Source organism: Saimiri boliviensis, chromosome 14 (genome assembly GCF_048565385.1).
Source record: "Saimiri boliviensis isolate mSaiBol1 chromosome 14, mSaiBol1.pri, whole genome shotgun sequence".
Lineage (NCBI taxonomy): Eukaryota > Metazoa > Chordata > Mammalia > Primates > Cebidae > Saimiri > Saimiri boliviensis.
Window position 1 is genome coordinate 48,666,667 of NC_133462.1, and position 11,583 is coordinate 48,678,249.

The window sequence follows — 11,583 nt, forward strand, 5'->3', positions numbered from 1 at the left end:
CAGAAATCCTCCATTTCTCCATCAAGATTATAACCACCAGAGGACAACAACAAAAATTGCTCATCTCAAAATTTGGCGCTGAGTCTCCTCCAGGAATCTGTAACCACAAGCCAGCCCTAACGCAGGTTTGCAACAGAAACACATATAACCTAAAAGAAAAAAAATCATAAACCAATAATTAGGATTAAAGCAGTTCTAATACAATGATGGATGCCCTCAGATGCTCAAAAGAAGCATATCTCTGGAGGAACTCATCTATCCCAGGCCTCAAGGCGTTTCTAAAGAAAATGTTTTTTAAAAAGTCACTAGAGCAACAAAGTAAAACAAAAACAAATTACAAAACCACCAGGAAACAAAGCACCATGAGCAAGAGCTAGCAGGAGGCTGGGCGTGGTGGCTCACACCAGTAATCCCAGCACTCTGGGAGGCTGAGGCAGGAGGATGGACCAGGCACCAACAGTCTTTTATAGGAACAGAACCATGATTTTGTTTAGTGCGTAATATACTAAGCATAAAATGCTTACTGTTACGGACTGAACTGTGTTTCCCAGCACACCACCTCTCTCTGCTCCTCTCCCCCGCCACCACTGAAATTTATATATGGAAGCCCTAACCAATGTGACTATATTTGAAGATAGGGCTTTTAAGGTTAAATCAGACCATAAGAGTGGGGCCCAAATCCAATAGGACTAGCGTCCTTGTAAGAGGAAAAGACAGTAGAAATCTCTTTGTCTTCATGAACACAGAGAAGCCATGTGAGGACACAGGTACAGCAGCTGTCTGCAAGGCAGGAAGAGCCCCTCACCAGAAACCAAATCTGCCAGCACCTTTATCTGGGAGGCGAAAGCTGTGGTGAGCTGTGAACGCGCCACTGCACTTCAGCCTGGGCAACAGAGTGACACTCTGTCTCAAAAAAAAATCAAATAAATGAAGATAAATGAATCATATATTCGAAATGGATTTAAGTTTATCGCTTAGATAACTATAATGATAACAAAATACTAAAATAAGACATCTATGACAAATTAGTGAATGTTATTAATGCAAAGTATATTTGAGATTAGTCATTGCACAAGAAAATGTGAACACCCTGAAATTTTAAAGTTTACATATGCAAGAAATTTGGTAGCGGTTTTACCAAATTTGACAACAATCTTAAGAAATTACATGGTATTACCAATAGGAAGTTGCAAAGCTGAAAGAAAAACTTTTCTAAACAATCAGTAATGAAAATAAATTTCTAACAGCAATAAGAGAGAAAAAACTGATTTATCTTTCTATTCATTTAATAGAAAATGCTGCAAAATCTTGACCAGTCACAGTGACTCACATCTGTAATCCCAGAACTTTGGGAGGCCAACGTGGGTGGATCACTTGAGCTCAGATGTTCAAGACCAGTCTGGGCAACATGGCAAGACCCCGTCTCTACAAAAAATACAAAAATTAGCCAGGCTTGGGTATGTGTGTGCCTGTAGTCGCAGCTACTTGGAAGTTTGAGGTAGGGGAATCACTTGAGCCCAGGAGGTCAAGGCTGCAGTGAGCCGTGATAGTGCCATTGCACTCTAGCCTGGGAGACAGAGTAAAACCCTGGTTCTCAAAAAAAATAAAAATAAAAATACTACAAAATATTGTCATATGATGAAGCAGAGTTGCAGGAAGAAAAGTATCACAGAGGTGATTCAGGTGATTAATAAAAATATGACGTTGTTTTTCTGGACTTTATAATTTGTGTTCTTGATTTTAAAATTTTTTAATTTGTTCTGATTTCTTTTTTTTATTCTAAATGAAAACTTACTTCTGTGCACAATTTTGTACTTACAATTTTATAAATTTTTACTTTCACTTTTTTTTTTTTTTTTAAAGAAAGGGTTTCACCTTGTTGGTCAGGCTGGTTTCGAACCCCTGACATCAGGTGATCCACCTCCCTCGGCCTCCCAAAGTGTTGGGATTACAGGTGTGAGCCACCATGCCCTGCCTCTCTTTTTTTTTTTTTTTTTTAACAAAAAGAGCCCCCAAATTCCATGAGCTTCAAGTCCTACAAAGCCTGGCTCCATTCCTGATGACAGATAAATATAAAAACTAAAACCACAACATCAGATAAGGTAAACTTATATAGAAGTTTGAAAATGCATGATAATAAAATTCAACAACCTTCACATTAAAACTAGATATATTTAGTATATCTAGTAGTATGCTATAGTAGATATATTTTTGTACATCATATTGGGGCAGAAAAATAAAAATAGAAAGTATAGATATAGTCTACCTTGAGTTAACCAAACTACAAGGTTTTTTTTTTTTGTTTTTTGTTTTTTTGTGTTTGTGTGTGAGATGGAGTCTCACTCTGTTGCCCAGACTGAAGTGCAATGGCACAATCTTGGCTCACAGCAACCTCCGCCTCCCAGGTTCAAGCGATTCTCCTGCCTCAGCCTCCTGGGTAGCTGGGATTACAGGTACTACCATGCCAGCCCACTACCTTGCCCAGCTAATTTTTGTATTTTTAGTAGAGACGAGGTTTCGCCGTGTTGGCCAGGCTGGTTTCAAACTCCTGACCTCAGATGATCTGCCTGCCTTGGCCTCCCAAAGTGATAGGATTGCAGGTGTGAGCCACCTTGCACAGCCCAAACTACAAAGTTTGAGGAAACAGTGCCCACAAGACTATCCTCACTTCTGACACAAATGACAAATTTAGGGGGTCCAAAAACTATGTTCTTAGATAATTTGCAAGACTTGCAGAGCTCACTGAAAGGTATTATGCTCCTAGTTACTGTTTCTTACAGAGAAAAGATACAAATGGAAATCAGCCACAGCGGCTATGTAAAACGCTGCAGCCGTGATAAAAAATACTATAGTGGTTTCTCAAAAAATTAAAAATAAAATTACCCTAGCAATTCCACTTGGTGTGTATTCAAAATAATTGAAAGCAGGTCTCAAAGAGATACCTGCGCACCCATGCTCACAGCTGCATTATTCATACTATCCAAAACATAGAAGCAACCCCAAATGCCCACTGACAGATAAACAGATAAACAAAATACGGTATATACATACAGTGAAGTACTGCACAGCCTTAAAAAGAAAGGCCATGCTAACATGCTACAGAATAAATGAACCCTGATGACAATATCCTAAGTGAAATAAGTCAGTCGCAGAAAGACAAATGCTGTGTGATTCTACTTATTTGAGGCAGAGTAGTCAAAATCACACAGACAGAAAGTAGAATGGTGTTTGCCAGAGGGTGGAGGGGAGAGAAGAATGGGAAGTTGTTTAATGGGTACAGGGTTTCAGTTTTACAAAATGAAAAGAACTATGAAGATGCGTGACATTATAAATGTATTTAATACTGCTGAATTGTATACATAAAAATGGTTAAGACAGTACATTTTATGTTATATATATCTTATTACAACTAAAGGATTTGAAAAAATACAGCACAACCAGTTAAACTGAATTTTAGACATACTTATGTTCAAAAATTATTCATTGTTTATCTGAAATCTGGATTTCAGATAAACAATGCCAGGCACCCTGGCAATCATAACGCCTCACACTGAAAATGTTAGCCATACCCACAAACACAAACATATACACATATAGCCACATATATACTCATACACATAATCTTCTTAAAGGCATCAGAAGTGACGAGATAAAAAGGAATTATCAAGTGTGATAACTTTGTACTGTGCCAATGAACAGTGTAGTTAACATACTTAGAGATAGGAAAATATGACAAATCATACAATGAGAGGTGAAGGACTTTTTCATGCAGACTCACAGACCCACAGAATTCCCAGCCTCAGTTCTAGAACTTCCATCATGGGTCAAAGTAAACACAGAACACAAAATCTCACCAGTTCTGATCTCAAATAGATTTTCCTGTCCAGTGTGCACAAAATGTTTTCTTATTTAACTTGAACTAGCAAATAGGCAAAGATTCACAGAGAGAAAAAAGTGTCACAAACCACATTCTTAGCTGACAGAGTGTATAAACTCCTATCATGTTGACATCCATAACCAAATGTGCAGACCATAAAATCAGATCCCCAGTTGTTGCTATTACCAATTGAGAACAGCGTGCAAACTGGGTGCAAACCAGAAATAAAACCAAGTTTAGCCAAGGACCAAAAACAAAAATAACAACCCAGGGTAGGAATAAAGAAAGAGATGAAGACTAAAGTTATATTTCCACCTGGGCTTCACTCCAGGGATCAATAAAATGGCATGCCTGAGCTTAAATATTCCATATGGTGCCCTTCAAGGGCAAAATTCCTTACTTGTCTCTGGTAAGTGTCCATGTGGGCCTCTCAGTGGAACTTCCATAACAATCAACATATAATATTCAAAAAGTTTAAAAGATATCTTTTACACAAATGATAGAATGAACGCATGTCAAAAATATGTTAACTTAATAATAGAAGCACAAAAATAATAAAAGTGGTTCCAAGAGTATTGGAGGAAGTGTATATTTATAGACACGTTATTTTTAAAAAGAATGCTGGATTCAGATTGCTAGGTTAGATACAAAACTGGTAATTAGTTCCAAGGCAATAAAACTATAACCTTTGGGGTTATCTTTTCCACTGGACAGAAATCTAAAAGTTAACATTTAACTTCACAGATTTGGGCTGTAACAGATGGTAAATAGTAAAGTCAAATACATTCTCCTAAATAAGTCAACAATCCTTGGATGGGGCTGTTAAACAGTGCTCTAGTAAGACATTGAAAAGACAGGCTATACTTTCTTTTGCTTATTTCTAAATTTTAAACTCTTTTCTTTTCTTCTTTTTGTTTGTTCGTTTGTTTGTTTTTTCTTGAGATGGAGTCTCACTCTATCACCCAGGCTGGAGTGCAATGGTGTGATCTCGGCTCACTGCAACCTCCACCTCCCGGGTTCAAGCGATTCTCCTGCCTCAGCCTCCCAAGTAGCTGGGACTACTGGCATGTGCTATTGCACTTGGCTAACTTTCGTGTTTTGAGTAGAGATGGGGGGTTCACCATGTTGGCCAGGCTGGTCTTGAACTCTTGACCTCAGTTGATCAGCCCACCTCGGCCTCACAAAGTGTTGGGATTACAGGCGTGAACCACTGCACCCTGCCTTAAATTTTGTTATTTAGAAGAATGTGCTGAGCTGATCTTGAGTCCTGCCTCTCTATGCATCTCTCCTATTTGGTACTCTACCCTGAGAACTCGTTGCCATGGCCTCCCAGTAACCCAGTTACATCTCTTCAAAGCAGGGAGATGTTTAGATTACACCTAGGTTCCCACTCCCTTCATCCTAGCTACTATTTTCAGGCAGTAAGCTGGGCCAGTTATAGAGCTCAATTTCTTTCTCATTCATCAGGGATTGCTGTACTCAGTAGCCTAATATCGAATATCTTGAAAACCACTGTTTCATATATTTAGTCTAGTTTTCCAGTTGTTTGAGTCAAAAGGGTAAATCCACTTCCTATTACTTATCTTGGCTTCTTTTTCTTGTTTGATTCATTGCACTAGTTAAATAACTCTGTATAACACTGAGTAGGTGAGAGCAGACATCATTGCCTTCTCCCTGATTGTACAGGGAAGGCACTAAATCTTTCAACATTAAACATGATCTTGAGGTAGGTTTTTCATAGATAACTAACCATAATTTGTTGAGAGTTTAGTTATGTTTTGTAAGTGTTGAGATCGTAGTAGTTGTTTTCTTTTATATGCTGTTAATGTGGAAAATTGCATTGATTGACTTAGAGTGAGTTAGGGAATGTTCTGTTTTCTTTAAATTTCTGAAAGACTTTGTGGGGAATTTGTATTTGCTTTTCTTCCTTAAACATATGGAATAACATAATAACGAAGCTGTCCAGTCCTGGTGTTGTCTTTATGGGCCTCTCAGTGGAGTTTTCTAGCTACAAATCCGGATTATTTGAGTTATATAGCTATTGAAGTTAATTATTTCCTCTTGAGTGAATTTTGGTAAGTTTGTCTTTCAAGATATTTCTTCTCAATTGTCTAATTTATTGGCATAAAATTGCTCGTAATACCCCCTTATTGCCCTCTTACATATGTAATATCTGTAGTTATGTCTCTTCCCTCATTCCAGTATTAGTAATTTGTGTCACCTCTATTTTTTCCTGATCAATCCTGCTAGAGGTTTATCAATTTCATTGATCTTCTAATAAAAAAAAAGCTTTCATTTCTACTGAATTTCTCTATTGCTTTTGTTTTATGCCTAATTGATTTCTGCCCTCATCTTTTATTATTTCCTTTTTTCTTCTTACTCTTTATTTGCTCTTTATTTTCCAATTTCTTAAGGTAGAAGGTGAAGTCACTGATTTACTATCTTCCTTCTCTTTTTTTTTTTAAAGACACAGTTTCACTCTTGTCGCCCAGGTTGGAGTGTAATAGCATGATCTTGGCTCACTGCAATCTCTGCCTCCTGGGTTCAAATAATTCTCATGCCTCAGTCTCCCAAGCAGCTGAGATTACAGGTGCGTGCCACTACACCCAGCTAATTTTTTTGTATTTTTAGTAGAGACAGGGTTTCATCATGTTGGGAGGCTGTCTCAAACTCCTAACCTCAAGTGATCTACCCACATTGGCCTCCCAAAGTTCAGGGATTACAGGCATGAGCCACCACACCTGGCCCCTTCTTTTCAAATGCATGTATTTATGCCATAAATTTTGCTCTGAATCATGCTTTAGCTATATCCTACAAATTTTGATACGTTGTGCTTTCATTTTTCATTCAGTTCAAAATGAGTCCCAACTTCCCTTTTGGTTTCTTTGTTAATACATGGACTGTATAAAAGGATATTTAGTTTCCCAGTATTTGTTAATTTCCCAGAAATTGGTCATTTATTTCTAACTTAATTTTATTGAGATCACACATCTAAAAGATCACTATTTCAATGTCATCAATATAAAAAATTATATATATATAAAATTATATATATGTGTGTGTATGTATATTAAATATATATTTCCCACCCCCCGAGACTGACAGTCTCTGGCTCTATCACCCAGGCTGGAGTGCAGTGGTGTGATCTTGGCTTACTGCACCCTCCACCTCCCACGTTCAAGCAATTCTCCCAACTCAGCCTCCTGAGTATCTGAGACTACAGGAATGTGCCACGAAGCCTGGCTAATTTGTGTATTTTTAGTAGAGACAAGGTTTCATCATGATGGCCAGGCTGGTCTCAAACTCCTGACCTCAGGTTATCTGCACACCTTGGCCTCTCGAAGTGCTGGAATACAGGCGTGAGCCACCGCGCCTCGCCATAAAGAATTACTGTGATATTTTAGTTGTTTTATTTGTACTTAGTCTTTTAAATCTTTTTTTTTTTTTTTTTTTTTGAGACAGAGTCTCACTCTGTTACCCAGGCTGGAGTGCAGTGGCGTGATCTCAGCTCACTGCAACTTCTGCCTCTCGGGCTCAAGCGATTCTCCTGTCTCAGCCTCCCAAATAGCTGGGACTACAGGTGCCTACCACCTCGCCCGGCTAATTTTTTTGTATTTTTAGTAGTGATGTGGTTTTGCCATGTTGGCCAGGCTGGTCTCAAACTCCTGACCTTAGATGGTCGGTTTGCCTCAGCCTACCAAAATGCTAGGATTACAGGCATGAGCCACTGTGCCCAGCCTGAAATCCAATGTGTATTTTATACTCACCGTATATTCATTTGGGATACTAAATTTATATCAGAAATACTGATCTTTATGTTTCATTAAATGTGTAGCTTGAAGAGTAGATTGTCATACCTAAGTTGTTTTTCCAAACATACTTAAAAGTTTTCTGGCCGGGCACGGTGGCTCAAGCCTGTAATCCCAGCACTTTGGGAGGCTGAGGCGGGTGGATCACGAGGTCAAGAGATCGAGACCATCCTGGTCAACATGGTGAAACCCCGTCTCTACTAAAAATACAAAAAAATTAGCTGGGCATGGTGGCATGTGCCTGTAATCCCAGCTACTCAGGAGGTTGAGGCAGGAGAATTGCCTGAACCCAGGGGGCGGAGGTTGCGGTGAGCCGAGATCGCGCCATTGCACTCCAGCCTGGGTAACAAGAGCGAAACTCCGTCTCAAAAAAAAAAAAAAAAAGTTTTCTAAACCAAAAAGTACATTCCTTAGCCTTATTCTTACTCAGTAGTCACATTTCAAGTACTCAATAGCCACATATGGTTAGTGACAACCATATTAGACAACATAGGCATAGGTCCTTTATGAAGAGCTACAGAATATCTCATTTCCATGGTGATGGTGCTCTATTCCTACACAACACACACATGTACACAGTACACACACACACACACACACACACACACACACACAGCCTAAATCTTTGTAAACAGATTTCACAACAGGAAGAAGTATGTCAAAATTTCAACTCAGAAATAGACTCAACATACTGATTTTAAGAAACAGTTAAGAGGTATTTAAACCTCAAATACTAAAGCAGAGTTGAAATTCATAGCCAAATTTTTGACATTTTTCTTTCAGTAACCTGTCTCCACCAAGTCTATAATCAATTCAATCTATCTATTCTTCTCTAGGCAAAGTCCTAAGATCTTTTCCCCTAGGGTATATATATTCCCAATGTCTTTCTTTTTCTAAATCTTATTTATAATATGTAATAACTATAAAAATGCTCTTATAAAATATAGATACCTGCTCATAGAAATACACTTCACGAGGTATAAAAGATGCACAAAGATGTTTACGGTGGTATAATTTATAATAATGAAAAACCTGAACTACACAAGGAAATGTATCATAAATTATGATGTGTCAACTCAGTGGAATACTATGAACAAAGCTTAGAGGGCAGCAGGAAATGACTACTATAGAAAGTATGATTATGGGTGATATATTTTAAAAAACCCCGATGTCCTGTCTTAACAATGGAATGGGGAAAAAAAGGAACACCCTAGCATTAAAACAAGGTAGAAAGATTGGAGTAGAAAGTACTTTTTCTTTTCTTTAGGTATCTTAAGGAAATTAACAATAAGAGAAGAAAATGAAATGCCCTCACTGACCTTCCCTCCAGCCTTTCCTGTTGCTAATTCCCCGAAACTGAACTCTAGCCAAGACTTTGAAAGGATCCTATACATAAATGGAATCAGCCTTCAGGTTTCCTCAGGAGGGGGTGGGAAAGTTATGTATGGAAAGATCTCAACTAGAAGGCAAGAAAAGATCCGCTTGGCAAAAAATAAATAATAAATAAAAATACACCTCTTCAAAAAGAATGACTCAAAAAATTATTTCTAGTCCAAAATTTTGCTAAAATTAAAAAAATTCATAAGACAGAAAATCTAAGACAGACTTCCCAACCCAATATTCAGGTACACAATGTGAATCTCAGTAACTGCCTACCGCAAAGATAGTAACAATGTATTATGGTACTGATAGCTAAAAGTATGATGAAAAGAGCACAAAAAGGGCTGGACACAGTGGCTCATGCCTGTAATCTCAATCGTTTGGGAGGCTGAGGCAGAAGGATCACTTGAGCCCAGGAGATTGAGACCCACCTGGGAAACACAGAGAGACCCTGGCTCTACCTCCAAAAAAAACTCCAAAAAACAAAACAATTAGCTAGGCATGGTGGTGCATGCCTGTAGTCCTAGCTATAGGAGAGGCAGAGGCAGGAGGATCACCTGAGTCAGGAGTTCAAAGCTGCAGTATGAGCTATGATTGTGCCATTGCACTCCAGCCTAGGAGACAGAGCAAGACCCTGTCTCTTAAACAAACAAATGACAAAAACGCACAATGAAGGGAGGAATTGGAGGCATAAGGTTCTCATAGCATATATGGAGTGATAAAATACTACTGAAAATAGGCTGGGTGTGGTGGCTCCTGCCTGTAATCCCAACACTTTGGGAGGCCGAGGCGGCGGATCACCTGAGGTCAGCGGTTCAAGACTGGCCTGGCCAACGTGATGAAACCCCATCTCTACCAAAAATACAAAAATTAGCTGGGTGTGGTGGTGAACCCAGCTACTCAGGACGCTGAGGCAGAAGAATCACTTGAACCTGGGAGGCAGAGGTTGCAGTAAGCAAAGATCATGCCACTGCATTCCAGCCTGGGTGACAAAAGCAAAACCCCATCAAAAAAAGAAAGAAGAAAGAAAGAAAGATGAAAGAAAGAAAGATAGAAAGAAAGAAAGAAAGAAACTACTGAAAGTGAACTGTAGTAAGAAAGATGTATACTGTAATCCCTAGGCAGTCAAGTAAAAGTCTTTTAAAAAATGGAGTATAGCTAATAAGCTAAGAGTAGAAATCAAATTAAATAATAAAAATAATCCAAAGGAAAGCAGAAATTTTGAGGAAAAGAAGAGGTGGGGATAGGACAAACAAAAACCAGGTAAGATGATGTAAAGAACTGTGACGTATGCCTTCCAAGTGCCTCGCATTCTCTCAACTTCTCTCCTGGGATCTCCAGCCTCACCGTGGCTCGAAACGCACCCCAACTGTCCCTGTGCCACTGGTGACTCCTGCATATGTGCCAGCTCCTGCAAGTGCAAAGAGTGCAAAGGCACCTCCTGCAAGAAGAGCTGCTGCTCCTGCTGCCCTGTGGGCTATGCCAAGTGTGCCCAGGGCTGTATCTGCAAAAGGGCATTGGAGAAGTGCAGCTGCTGTGCCTGGTGTGGGGACAGCTCTGCTCCCAGATGTGAATAGACCAACTGTACCAACCTGGATCTTTCAAAAAATACAACCCCAAGCCATTTGTTGCATTTCTTTTTCTATTAAATATGTGAAAGACGATAAAACAATTTTGACTTAAAAAAAAAGAGCTGTGAAGTATATTTAGTTTTACCCTACTTGCAAGCTAAGCAAGCCCCCTCCCCACCCACAGTTTCACTGATGCTCGTAGAAGCCACGTGAAATATGAATCAGAGGACAGTTTATTATTCTTATCAAGGGCAATACCCAGTGTGTCAGCATTTTCATACCAGCTCCCCAAACCCTTATTTTCACAGGCCAAATAATCCTGATACGCAATGGGTCGTATTATAAGCAGAAAAACCCTGAATTTGAGGAACCAATTTTTTTTTTTTTTTTTTTTTTTTGAGACGGAGTTTCGCTCTATTGCCCAGGCTGGAGTGCAGTGGCGTAATCTTGGCTCACTGCAACCTCTGCCTCCTGGGTTCAAGTGATTCTCTTGCCTCAGCCTCCCGAGTAGCTGGGACTACAGGTGCCAACCACCACGCCCAGCTAATATTTGTATTTTTAGTAGAGACGGGGTTCCACCATATTGGCCAGGCTGGTCTCAAACTCCTGACCTGGTGATCCACCCATCTTGGTCTCCCAAAGTGCTGGGATTACAGATGTGAGCCACCACACACAGCTGAGGAACCAAATTCTTTTTTTTTTTTTTTTTTTTGAGACGGAGTTTCGCTCTTGTTACCCAGGCTGGAGTGCAATGGCGCGATCTCGGCTCACCGCAACCTCCGCCTCCTGGGTTCAGGCAATTCTCCTGCCTCAGCCTCCCGAGTAGCTGGGATTACAGGCACGCGCCACCATGCCCAGCTAATTTTTGTATTTTTAGTAGAGACGGGGTTTCACCATGTTGACCAGGTTGGTCTCGATCTCTTGACCTTGTGATCCACCCGCCTCG

At 39.7% G+C, this 11,583-nt stretch overlaps 1 pseudogene; it reads left to right on the forward strand.

Annotated features, from left to right (window-relative positions):
• The first annotated feature begins 736 nt into the window (after window positions 1-736).
• On the forward strand, window positions 737-10,643 carry LOC120362632 (metallothionein-1 pseudogene; annotated as a pseudogene).
• The last annotated feature ends 940 nt before the right edge of the window (window positions 10,644-11,583 follow it).